This window comes from Balaenoptera musculus, chromosome X (assembly GCF_009873245.2).
Source record: "Balaenoptera musculus isolate JJ_BM4_2016_0621 chromosome X, mBalMus1.pri.v3, whole genome shotgun sequence".
Lineage (NCBI taxonomy): Eukaryota > Metazoa > Chordata > Mammalia > Artiodactyla > Balaenopteridae > Balaenoptera > Balaenoptera musculus.
The window spans coordinates 20,186,047-20,198,181 of NC_045806.1; the positions used below are offsets into that span (position 1 = coordinate 20,186,047).

At 40.1% G+C, this 12,135-nt stretch overlaps 1 pseudogene; it reads right to left on the bottom strand.

Moving 5' to 3' along the window:
- Positions 1-4,341: 4,341 nt before the first annotated feature.
- Positions 4,342-4,969, bottom strand: LOC118889091 (annotated as a pseudogene).
- Between the last annotated feature and the right edge of the window lie 7,166 nt (positions 4,970-12,135).

Here is a 12,135-nt window from a genome sequence, read left to right on the forward strand (position 1 = left end):
TAAACTTCCAGTTACAAATAAACAAGTCATGGAGATATAATGTACAGCATGGTGACATTTTTTTAAATTTCAGATTCTAGTAATGTATTTTCATCTTCGATTTCTTTTAATTTGCATTTGTTTTATATATTTCCACTTCATTTACATGAATCTTTTTGTTTCATTTTGTGCTTCATTTAATAATAGTTAATACTACTATATTGCATATTTGAAAGTTGCTAAGAGAGTAGATCTTAAAAGTTCTCATAACAAGAAAAAAATCTGTAACTTTGTATGGTGATGGATGTTAACTAGACTTATTGTGGGAATCATTTTGTAATATATACATATATCGAGTCATTATGTTATATACCTGAAACTAGTATAATGCTCTTTGTCTATTATACCCCAGTATATTAAAAAAAAAAAGAAAGAAAAGAAAGCCTGTGTTTTGACTAGGTAATGTAAGGCTACCAACAAAAAGAACTGTACATAAATACTGTACTCTAGTTGGTAAATAGATACAGAAATATAGGTATGTCTGTATATGTAGGGTGGTATACTTAGATATATTTCCGGCTCTGACTGCTGAAATGGCCTAGAAACAGTGGCACTCCAGCAGCAGTAAGCACACCTAGCATCCAAATCTTTGTTTCTAAATACCTTTCTCCCATAAATGGAATCAGGGCTCCTTGAAGAAATGGCTAATTCTAGCACTGGGGCAGGAAGATACAAGATGAGTACAGAATATCTTGTGGGACCAGAGGAAAAAAAACAATAGGAGCCTACACTTGGCCTTTCTAGACCCCTGCTATGAATCATATGCTGTGATGTATATTCTGACTTTCATACTCTTGCTATAGTGTGTCCTTTCCCTGTAATAAACTGTACATTTGTAAGTTTTGTCATTTTGGGTCCTGTGAGTCTTCTTTAGTAATTGAACCCTGTTTAAGTGCCACTGTTAGTGCAGTTGTATCCATGTATTCAATTTTTGTAAAGGTTGCATGGGCACTGAGGGGGAAAAAAAGGTATATTTTCTAGTATACATGTTTCTTTCCAGGGAGCTATTAAATAGCAAGACTTATTAATGATATTATTATTTTTTATTGAAGTATAGTTGATTTATAATATTGTGTTAGTTTCAGGTGTACAACAAAGTAACTCAGTTATTTTTTTTCTGATTGTATTCCGTTATAAGTTATTACAAGGTATGGAATATGATTCCCTGTGCTATACAGTAAATCCTTGTTGTTTAGCTATTTTATGTATAGTAGTTTGTATCTGTTAATCTCATACCCCTATTTTGTCCCTCCCTCCCTCCCTCTCCCCTTTGGTAACCATAAGTTTGTTTTCTATGTCTGTGAGTCTGTTTCTGTTTTGTATATAGATTCATTTGTATTATTTTTAGATTCCACATGTAAGTGATATCATATAGTATTTGTCTTTTTCTGTCTGACTTACTCCACTGAATACAATATTCTCTAGGTACATCCATGTTGCTGCAAGTGGCAATATTTCATTCTTTTTTATGGCTGAGTTATATTCCATTGTCTATAAATACCACATCTTCTTAAGCCAGTTGTCTGTTGGTGGGCACTTGGGTTGTTTCCATGTCTTGTATATTATAAATTGTGCTGCTGTGAACATTGGGGTGCATGTATCTTTTTGACTTAGAGTTTTCATTTTTTCCAGATATATACTCAGGAGTGGGATTGCTGGATCGTATGGTAGCTCTATTTTTAGTTTTTTTAAGGAAACTCCATACTGTTTTCTGTAGTGACTGCACCAGTTTACATTCCCACCAACAGTGTAGGAGGGTTCCTTTTTCTCTACACCCTCTCCAGCATTTATTATTTGTAGACTTTTTGATGATGGCTATTCTGACTGGTGTGAGGTGGTACCTCATTGTAGTTTTGATTTGCATTTCTCTAATGATTAGCGATGTTGAGCATCTTTTCATGTGCCCATTGGCCATCTCTATGTCTTTTTTGGAGAAATGTCTATTTAGGTCTTCTGCCCATTTTTTGATTGGGTTGATTTTTTTTTGATATTGAGATGTATGAGCTGTTTGTATATTTTAGATAGTTACCCCTTGTCAGATGCATTGTTTGCAAATATTTTCTCCCATTCCACAGGTTGCCTTTTCATTTTGTTGATGGTTTCCTTTGCTGTGCTAAAGCTTTTAAGTTTGATTAGGTCTCATTTGTTTATTTTTGCTTTTATTTCTTTTGCCTTGGGAGACAGATCTAAAAAAATACTGCTGTGATTTATGTCAGAGAATGTTTTGCCTATGTTCTCTTCTAGGAGTTTTGTGGAGTCATGTCTTATAGGTAGGTTTTTTTTTAAAATAAATTTATTTTATTTATTTATTTTTGGCTGTGTTGGGTCTTTGTTGGTGCATGTGGGCTTTCTCTACTTGCAGCAAGTGGGGGCTACTCTTCGTTGGGGTGTGCAGGCTTCTCATTGCAGTGGCTTCTCTTGTTGCGAAGCACAGGCTCTAGGCGTGCGGGCTTCAGTAGTTGTGGCGCATGGGCTCAGTAGTTGTGGCTTGCAGGCTCAGTAGTTGTGGCTCACGGGCTTAGTTGCTCCGTGGCATGTGGGATCTTCCTGGGCCAGGGCTTGAACCTGTGTCCCCTGCATTGGCAGGCGGATTCTTAACCACTGCGCCACTAGGGAAACCCTTATATGTAGGTCTTTAAACCATTTTGAGTTTATATTTGTATATGGTATGAGGGAGTGCTCTAATTTCATTATTTACATGTAGCTGTCCAGCTTTCCCAACACCATTTGTTGAAGAGACTGTCTTTTCTCCATTGTATAGTCTTGCCTTCTTTGTCATAGATTAATTGACTGTAGGTGTGTAGGTTTATTTCTGGGCTCTCTATTCTATTCCATTGATTTACACATTTGTTTTTGTTCCAAAACCACACTGTTTGATTACTGTAGCTTTGTAATATAGTCTGAAGTCTGGGAGGGTTATCCCTCCAGCTGTGTTCTTTTTCCTCAGGATTGCTTTGGCAATTCTGGGCCTTTTGTGGTTCTGTATAAATTTTAGGATTGTTTGTTCTAGTTCTGCGAAAAATGTCATGGGTATTTTGATAGGGATTGCATTAAATCTGTAAATTGCTTGGGGTAGTATGGCCATTTTAACAGTATTAATTCTTCCAATCCAAGAGCATGGGATATCTTTCCATTTCTTTGAATCACCTTCAATTTCCTTTATTAGTGTTTTATAGTTTTCAGTGTATAGGTCTTTCACCTCCTTGGTTAAGTTTATTCCTAGGTATTTTATTTTTTTGATGTGATTTTAAATGGGATTGTTTTTTACTTTCTCTTTGACATTTAATTATTAGTGTAAAGAAATGCAGCAGGTTTCTGTGTATTAATTTTGTGTCCTGCTGTCTTGCTGAATTCATTTATTAGTTCTAATAGATTTTGTGTGGAGACTTTAGGGTTCTCTCTGTGTATAGAGTATCATGAAATCTGCAAATAATGATAGTTTTACCTCTTCCCTTCCAATTTGGATAGGTTTAGTTTCTTTTTCTTGTCCTATTGTTGTGGCTAGGACTTCCAATACTATGTTGAATAGAAGCGGTAAGAGTGGGCATCCTTGTCTTATTCCTGAACTTAGCAGGAAGGCTTTCAGCTTTTCACCATTGATTATTATGTTGGCTGTGGATTTGTCGTAAATGGCTTTTTTTATGTTGAGCTATGTTCCCTCTATACCCATTTTGGTGAGAGTTTTTATCATGAATGGATGCTGAATTTTGTCAAATGCTTTTTCTGCATCTATTGAGCTGATTATGTGGTTTTTGTCTTTCTTTTTGTTAATGTGCTGTATCACATTGACTGAGTTGCATATGTTGAACCATCCTTGTGATCCTGGAATGAATCCAACTTGATCATGGTGTGTGATTTTTTTTTTTTAAGAAGTTGAATATTTTATTATTAAACTGTTTCTTATTTTCCTGCAAGGCTGTTGCTTCACTGTATAAAAATAGCACCAGCAAACACAGTATATTGCAAAATTAAGATAGTAATGTTCTTCACTGGACACTATACAACTAACAAACTTTTCTCCACTGTCATTTCTTTCCAGTGGCAAGTTCATTGAGTATTTTGACCCAATTCCAGGGATGGCTGTAAGCAAGTTACAATATTATATAAGGTTAAAATAGCAATGTTATCCTTGAATTACATAATTTTTATAACTAGTTTTACCACAGATAATTTCAGGAATTCTGAGTATTATAACTGGAGACTAGCCTAAAAATCACAGGGTGTTGTGAAAAAGATGCATAGTGTTTGTCTGAAATCATTAGGAAGTTAAGGGGTATTTTCTTCAGGCAACATTACTTCAAGTAGTTTCTTTTGCTAAAAGTTGCTTTTTAAAAATCTATCCACCACTAATTTAAGACAACTATGCTAGATTAAGTTGTTTCAAACTAGTTTATTTAGGGGTTCCATTTTCACTCCTCAATAGATTTTATGTATTTCTCATATGCTTCTTCACTCTTTAGTTCATCTAGTTCTGAAGGGTTACTGAGTGTCATCTTGATCAGCCAACCATCTTCATAACAAGATTTGTTGACAAGTCCTGGATTTCTGCTAGAGCTTCATTAATTTCAGTTACTTCTCCTGATAGAGGAGAATAGAGTTCACTAGCAGCTTTCACACTTTCCAAAGCACCAAATTCCTCTTGTTTGTTCAATTTTGTCCCAACTTCAGGCAGACTACAGTGAACAACATCTCCCAAAGTTTCCTGTGCCAAATTGCTGATTCCCACTGTTCCAACACCGTTTTCTGTTGTTACCCATTCATGTTTGTCTGTGAATTTACGACCGGACAGCAGGGCGGGTCCGGTGCGCAGCGCTCGGATGGCGCCCGCCCGCAGTCCCCAGGGCCGCGGCGGGCAGGGCGCGTTGGGCGCAGAGACGGCGCGCAGGCTGCAGACCGCGGCCCGCACGCTGCGCGCCACTTGCAGCGCCATGTTCGCCATGTTCGCAGGGGTGCAAAGGGTCTCCGCCTGTGTGATCCTTTTTATGTATTGTTGGATTCGTTTTGCTAATATTTGTGAGGAGTTTTGCATCTGTATTCATCAAAGATATTGGCCTGTAATTTTCTTTTTTTGTAGTGTCTTGGTCTGGTTTTGGTATCAGGGTGATAGTATCTTCATAGAATGAATTTGGGAGTGTTCCCTCCTCTTCAATTTTTTGGACTAGTTTAAGAAGGATAGGTATAAGTCATTCTTTGTATGTTTGGTAGAATTCTTCAATGAAGCTGTCTGGTCCTGGACTTTTATTTGCAGGGTATTAATCATATTGTTAAGCGTTTTTCTATCCTTCTACGTATAAATTTCTTTATAAATTTCAATGTCTTTTTTTAATGTCAAACTCTACTAATGTAAGTATTTTCATATTTGATTTCTCTTAATTTGTATTTGTTTTATATGTTTCCCCTTCCTTTACATTAATCTTTTTGTTTCATTTTGTGCTTCATTTAAATAATATAAAATTGAATTTTAATCCAATTTGTGAATCTTAATTTTTAATAAGGGAGTAGATTCCATTTTTATTTATCATGATCACTAATACATTTGTTTTATTATTCATGTCATATTTTTCTATGCTATTTTAATGTTTCCTTATTTTTTATGTGCGTTATGATTTTTAAATTTATTTTTCTCTTTTGAGTATTTGATTTTATCTTCTTTGTTTCTTTGGAAGGCCTACATATTCCTTTTGATGCTGATAACTATGACTTCTTTTTTTTTTTTAGCCGCACTGCACAGCTGTGGGATCTTAGTTCCCCGACCAGGGAGTGAACCCCAGCCCTTGGCAGTGAGAGCATGGAGTTCTAACCGCTGGACCACCAGGGAGTTCCCTGGTAACTATGACTTTTAAGTTTTTCAAAAGCATTCTGTGGGTCTGCGGAAGGTCACGTACATAGTATTTTATTTTATTTTTATAATTTATTTTATTTTTATTTATTTTTGGCTGTGTTGGGTCTTCGTTGCTGTGCATGGGGCTTTCTCTAGTTGCGGTGAGTGGGGGCTACTCTTCGTTGCAGTGCACGGGCTACTCATTGCGGTGGCTTCTCTTGTTGCGGAGCACGGGCTCTAGGTGTGCGGGCTTCAGTAGTTGTGGCTCGCGGGGTCTAGAGCGTAAGCTCAGTAGTTGTGACGCATGGGCTTAGATGCCTCGCGGTATGTGGGATCTTCCCAGACCAGGGCTCGAACCCGTGTCCCCTGCATTGGCAGGTGGATTCTTAACCACTGCGCCACCAGGGAAGCCCCATAGTATTTTAGTAGCAAGAAAGTTGTCCGTTACTGTTAGGGTCACTTCAGAAGGACTCTGGAGGCAACTTAAAGAAGTTCCCACTAGCCACAGTTGGGATAATTTGAACATCAATAAAAATAACTACATTGGGGAATTCCCTGGCGGTCCAGTGATTAGGACTGCAAGCTTTCACTGCTGGGCCCAAGTTCAATCCCTGGTCAGGGAACTAAGATCCCGCAAGCCGCACAGCGCAGCCCCCCCCAAAAAAAAATTGCAGTGGGTTGAAACACATTGAATATGTTTGAATCATGAGTTTATAATACTACCAAACAAACTTATTTTTTGCCTTAAAAAAAACCTGATTAAGGTAGCAGACTTTCAAAATGGTGGGGTAAGGAGGTTGGGAGATACTCTCCCCAGTGAAATAACCATTTAACTAGTGAAAATTATTCTAAAAACCCAATCATTTAAAGTCTCTGGAATTTGTTCTAAGGACATACAGTGAATAGAGAAACATGTATTCAAGAAAATCTACTACAAACCTTAGTAAGAACCATGGGAGTCTGTGGCATTTGAGCCAAGAACTGCTTTCCATCCCCAGCTCAGTGTGATGGAAGCTCTATTCTTGGAAAATGCAGTCAGAAAGGTGCGGCCCCGTTTCCTCACAGCTCCTGGTCTAGAGCTATGGTTTCACTCCGGGAAGGGCAGGCCATTACCATGTCTCATCACAGCCAGCTCTGTGTTGCAGAAGGTATATCCAGGCAGGTGCAGGGCAGAGGGCTGGAGCTCTCTCCCCCTGCCCAGCCTCCACTGTAGGACAGAAGTTCTACTACACGTGCGGGAGGCTGTGTAGTACTGGGCCGTGATCACTCCTGCTCCAGCTTGCTCACAGGGCAAAGGTTCCATAACAGGAGGAGCAAGATGAGAAGACCACGGGCTACTATCCCTGCCCACTTACCCTCTTCTAGAGCAGATGTGTCACTCTGGGAGAAGTGGGCCACCATCCTCCCCTCCCCCCAGCTCAGGTATAGTAGTGCAGAGGTCCCCTTAGAACTTAGACCTGTGCCTGCCACACAGGGTGTGTTTAATATCTGTTCCGTATTATTGTGAAAGACAATTTGGCAGAGCACGCAAATCTTTGGTTACAATCTTTTTCTCCACAAAGTCTAGCTGTTGCTCCATTTTCTTCTGAAAGCTGATGTTGCAGAGAAGCCTGAAACCAAACTGGTGTTGTTGCCTTATAGCAGAGTGGTTAAGAGCTCTGGTCAGACTGCCTCGGTTTGTGTCCTGGCTCTTCAACTTACCCTGGATGTGCGACCTTGGGCAAGTTACTCGACCTCTCTAATCCTTACTGTCGTCATCTGTAAAGTGGGGCAGCTCCTAGACCTCCCTGTCGTGGACCCGTTGGATTTGTTAGCCAAACCATCCTTCCTCTCTTTTATTTGTCTATTTTTTCTCACTCTAACCTGTTAGTTCTGGGACTTCTAATCAGAGTGCCCTCAGCCCCTGGCCAAGTATCTTCCTCCCTCCTCTTGGCCACCGTGGTGGATCCAAGGGCAAGCACAGAACATAAAGACAACCGGTGTCCTTCTGTGGTGAAACCAGAAGAGGGACCCTGCCTTTCTTCTGGGGTAACGGAGCTGGGACAACGTGAGCCCGGAGCTGCGTGTGCCGCTCTGGGGGAAGCCTGCCTGCTCCCACGCGGAATGAGAGAGCTGAGGCAGCTGGAGAGCACAGGGGTCCTGACAAGATCGTCCGAGTTTCTGAACCCAGTCCCCTTAAAGGCCAGCACCGCCACTTTACTGGAACGCTATGAGGGTTAAACGAGAGCGTTCACGGAAAGCACCAAGTGGCGTGTGGAACTCAAGGTAAGCCCTCAATTAATGATGACTTGTTTTCTCCTGCCGTAATGATCGCAGGGTTTTTTCCCCCTTGTTAAAAGTTGTCGCCAAATGTGTCTGCGTGTAGGTAGTTCATTTTCCCTGAAGTGTGGCAAGTTCCTGCAGTCTGCAGATACAGATCTTCCTCAAGCTTAGGAAGCCCTTTTTCTCAAAGATCTTTCATTGCATGTCTTGTCTGGGAACAGCGAGTACCTGGGTGCTGGTGCTCCCTCTCTGTTCTCCGTATCCATCGACCGTCTCTCTCGTCGTTCTCTCCTCCACCTGTGCCTGATGAGTTCCTGGGGGCGTGCACGTGGGTGACAGTGTGAATCCCAATAGCGCTTGACTCCTTCCTTGTTCTACCCCGAACCCTCCTGGGCCACAGAAGGCCTGGGAGGGCGAAGCCCCTGGCTGCCATGAGGCAGCCCCTTTATCCGGAGGGGTCCCGGGGGGATGGGCTTCGGCCATTTCCCGGGCCAGGGCCTCTGTCTTTCTAGCAGCAGTGCCGGCAGGTACCTGCCGTACACGACTTCTCAGTGACAGACTTCAGGCAGAGTCGGGGGAAGAGCGGCAGCTCTGCGGGATCCCGCAGACCACTGTTGCACAGGCCTAGCCTGGGCGCTCAGAGGAAATGCAGAATCTCAGGCCCCATTCAGGACCCACTGCATCACAAGGAGCGTTTCTCACAACATCCCCAGGCGATTTGTGTGCCCGTTAACCTTTGAGAAGCTCTGCTCCAGAGCACAGGCCACTTTAACCCTTTTGTTCATAATCCTTTTTTTTTTTTTTTGGTCTACTCACAAAGTCATTCTTTACAGCAAAAACCTTCCCAGACTTTATCACCAGACCAGATCATGTCATGTCCTCTTTATTGCTTACTTCAGCTTCATGTGAATTTTCCCTTAATGTAATGTTATTATCATAAAGTGGGGGCTCCATTGCCAGAGACTAGGAGTCTTACATGCACAGTCCACACTTCACTGAAACTTTAACTTTACTAGGTCAGATTCCTGCTGTGTCCTTGGCTCGCCTCACCTTTTGGAGAATTACGAAACTTTCCACATTTCTGCCAGATGCTTCTTCCTGTTTTGTTCTCAATTTGGGCTGTTTGTTTCTATTTGCTTGATGTCTGTATGCAAAAAACAATCAAAAAACATTTGTGGTTCATGTAAACACAGAGCACAATTCAAATTTGTTCCATATGAGATTCTCTAAAGAAGAATTCTTATGTCTGTAGTTGGTGAGAATATTTTTGCTTTAAACTTAAGGTTGAATGATCATTTCTTTTAGCATATTTATTTAATGTATTTTGGGGTGAAAAGTCATTATGTCATTAAAAAGGAGTCTTTGTTCAAAATGTGGAAGGTTTTTCAAGAGCTGCTTTAACAAACGTTGCTAGCTGAAAGGTCATCCTGTAAGATAGTTATGTTCTTGGCAAAAATTTAAAAGCATTAGCACATCAAGAGTTGGCGAAGGAATGGGGAACTGGGAATTCTCTTCTGCTGGAGGGAATGTATATTAGTACAGTCATTTTGGAAAGTAATATTGAAAATGTACCATATCCAGAAATTTTACTTCTTTATACTCCAAGAGAAAGTCTTATAAATGTGAGCAAAGAGGCATTTACCAGGATGTACTAGTATTTCTTAAAGCACTGTTGGTGTGTGGGCTTGGTTAAATTGCAGATTCCTCAGCCCTATACTGTGCCTACTAAAAATCAGAATTTCTAGGAATTGAGGCCCAGGAATTTGCATCTTTAGCAAGGTGTTGTTCCCTTCCAAATTTGAAAAACATTGCTGTTTTCCTAATGTTGTTCTAATTTTATTTATTTTATTGCTTAATTATGCTAACTGTTTTGAAAATAAGTGGTGTTATATGGTCCACAGAAAAGTGAGAAAGGAAGCAACTAATATCTGTAATGCTCGCATTACAAACAAACACAAATAAACATACAAAGAAAAGATAATCTTTTCTTTGTATGTTTATTTGTGTTTGTTTTTTAAACTTGCTATGGAAAATTTCAAATATATACACAAAGAGAATAATGCATCAAGCCCCCATGTGCCCATCCTACAGCATCAACAACTGTCTGCTCAAGGGCAATCTTCTTTCATTTATATCCCCCACCCACTTAACCCTCAACCTCTTTCCCGCCCCCAGCCTCCCAGATTAGCTTGAAGGCCATCTCTCATAGCGTATCATTTTATCTGTAAATATTTTGATAATGTATCTCTAAAAGATAAGGGCTCAAAGATATAATCACACCATCTTTACACTTAAACCAGATTAACAATAATTTGTTTATATCAGCGTTTATCCAGTTAGTGTTGATAGCAATCCAGTCAGTGTTCCCATTTCTCTGATTGTCTCATATTTTTATACTTATTTGTTAGACTCAAGTTTAAAATAAAGTTCATATACTTCAATTGATTGATATATTTTTTATGTCTTTTCTCATCTGTTGGTTTTCCCTCCAGTGTTTTTTTCCTTATAATTTATTTGTTGAAGAAAGAAGATCCCATAGTGTTTCCCACCATCTAGATGTTGTCAATTACATTCCCTGTTGTTTCATTGATAAGTTTCTCTGTCCTTACATTTCTTGTAAATTGGCAAAGAGCTAGGGGGTTGATCAGGTTCAGGTTTGATTTTTTTGGCCAGTGCATTGTGTACTTCAATTATGAGGCATATGTCTGGTTGTCACTCTGGTTAGCAGCTATTGATGATTGTTGCTTAGATCTGTTGATTTATTAGTGGTTGCAAAATGGTGATATTCTAATTCTATCAAGCCTTCTTCATGTATTAGTAGGAATACTTCTATTAAAAGAATATTCTTTGGGCTTCCCTGGTGGCGCAGTGGTTGAGAATCTGCCTGCCAATGCAGGGGACACGGGTTCGAGCCCTGGTCTGGGAAGATCCCACATGCCGCGGAGCAACTAGGCCCGTGAGCCACAACTACTGAGCCTGCGCGTCTGGAGCCTGTGCTCCGCAATAAGAGAGGCCGCGACAGTGAGAGGCCCGCGCACCGCGATGAAGAGTGGTCCCCGCTTGCCGCAACTAGAGAAAGCCCTCGCACAGAAACGAAGACCCAACACAGCCAAAAATAAATAAATTAATTAATTAAATTAAAAAAAAAAAAAAAAAAAAAGAATATTCTTTTCATCAACTATTTGTTTAACCTGAGGTATAGTTCATACAGGATAAGTACTACTTGATCTTTTCCTTTACTAGTTTTCAAAATAATGGTTGGTTCTTTAGTATTCTCCAAAGGTGATCATTTTTTAGATATCAAGATATAATGCGGGGAGGTAGGGAGGTGGGAAGGGGGGCAAAAAAAAAAAGATATAATGCACATGCTATAAAATTCACCCTTTTAAAGTATATGATTCACTAGTTTCTTGTATACTCACAAAGCCGTGCTACCATCACCACTAGTTGATCATTTTTATTTACTTATTTTTAAATTTTTATTATAGTTTTAAAATATTTATTTATTTAGGCTGCTCCAGGTCTTAGTTGTGGCACGTGGGATCTTTGTTGCCGCATGAGGGATCTTTAGTTGCAGCCTGCATGCGGGATCTAGTTCCCCAACCAGGGATCAAACCTGGGCCCCCTGCACTGGGAGCGCGGAGTCTTATCCACTGTGCCACCACGGAAGTCCCTAGTTGATCATTTTTAAAAGCCTCATTATAAACTCAGGAGCATACTTAATGTGTTTTGATCCATAGCAATTATTCTTTTAACATTCAAATTTTTTTCATCTTTAGCCAACTGGAGCCTCTTTAAACTGGCTCCTGAGACCTTTTGACACTTTTTCTTTTCTTTCTTTCTTTCTGTTATGAGGAGATATTCCTGGTTCATCTTGTACTTTTCTGCTCCAGCCCAGGAATCACAGGAACCCTGATTCCTTTAGTGGAAAATTGTATATAGAGGTCCCAATCTGGGTGCCTGGGGTGCTCATTATTACTGGTTATTCTAGACCTCATATATTGATTTTCACC